Raw genomic sequence first — 1,685 nt, forward strand, 5'->3', positions numbered from 1 at the left:
GGGGTAGCAGAAGGTACAGTGGAATGATCCTTATAATCCAAAGCTAGGAATTTGGAAATATTGAAAATAATTAGCGTTTATTAACCACTTACTAAGTCCCAAGCACTGTGCATTTATCCGTTTATACTAACAACATCCCTATGAAATGAGGATTTACAAGTGATGAAGCTTAAGCAAAAAGAGATTTAATAACTTGTCCAAGATTATACGACTAGAAAGAGGTGAAGCCAGGATTTTATCTAGACCTAGGAAGTGTAAAACCCGTGCTCTTAACCACTGCAGTGCCTGTTTGTGTTTATCATCATTACCAATTAAAGTAGTGATGCTCGGATACCTGCCATATGCTGGATGCCATAGCAGATGTTTGTCTGGTACAATACTTATTTTCTAGAAAATGACCCTGTAAGGTTATATAACAAAGCAATTCATATGCACCAGACTTAAGAGTTTATAAGAACCTACTAAGTTTCCTCAGATCGTTTTTAAGGTTACTTTTAAGCTATTTTTTGTGTTGTTTTATGTTTGTGGAAGTTGTACATGCACATAGTTTAAAAAATCAAGTATTCCTATAAGACTCATTGCAAAAACAACAGCCCCCTGCTCTGCACCTCCTTCCACCGTTTTCTAATCTACAGAGAAAAGCGCTTTCAATTCTTTTAGCTGGTTCTATTGGTATTTACAAAAAGAATATATCTAAATAACATGCTTATATTTTTGCTTCTTAATTTTATTTTTCAGTTTGATATATAATCTATTAATTTCCCACTATGGAAGTTGTAGATTTAGTTCCCCTACCCCATCACCACAAACAGACATACTCCTACTTCTCATCTTCACGATATAGTTATATCATGATTTTGGTAAGTTTAATATTCAATTATACCCATTATTATCACTATATAAACTCAGTTCATGTCTGAACTATATGTACCTAACTTTTTCCTTTCTCTAAAGTTAATAAGTATCTTGTAATTTGCTAGGTTCTCTACTTACCTCTGATTCAGCTACAAACTCTGTCCCACATGGTACAGATTTCTTTCATTTGGAGCTTCCTTTTACCCCTGTTTTGAGTTGGATCTCCTATTTTTCATATCTTTTCTTTCTTGATTTACTCTTTCACTTTGATGGAGCACTTCTACTAGTAGCTTTGATCTTGCTTGTATGAAAATGTCTTTATTCTTTGCTGACATTTGATTGATGTAATGGCTGAGTAAAGAATTCTGGTGTGGAAATGATTTTCTCCCAGAATTATTATGACCTTGCATCATTATCTTTTAGCTTCCACTGTTGCAAAGTAGACAAACATTGTAACTTCTATTTTACCTATTTTTCCTTTCTAGAAGCTCTCAGGATTTTTTTTTTTTTTTTTTTTTTTTTGTCCCCAGAGTTATGAAATTTTATTTCATGCCCTCTTGTTGGGGATTCATTCATTTGAAGGAGGGACTCAATGAACGTTTTTAATCTGGAAATTTGTGTTCTTTAATTCAGGAAAATTTTCATGAATTATTTCTTTGATGATTTTTCTCTCCACTTTATCTGCTCTCTCTTTCTGTTATTTGGATGTTGAACCTCTTGGATTGGTCCTCTCATTTTCTTGTCTTTTCTCTCCTATGTTGTTTCCCTCAGTGTCTTTACTTTCTGGGAGATCCTCTAACCTTTCCATTGAGGATTTCATTTCTGCTTTC

Source organism: Trichechus manatus, unplaced genomic scaffold (assembly GCF_000243295.1).
Source record: "Trichechus manatus latirostris isolate Lorelei unplaced genomic scaffold, TriManLat1.0 scaffold00036, whole genome shotgun sequence".
NCBI lineage: Eukaryota > Metazoa > Chordata > Mammalia > Sirenia > Trichechidae > Trichechus > Trichechus manatus.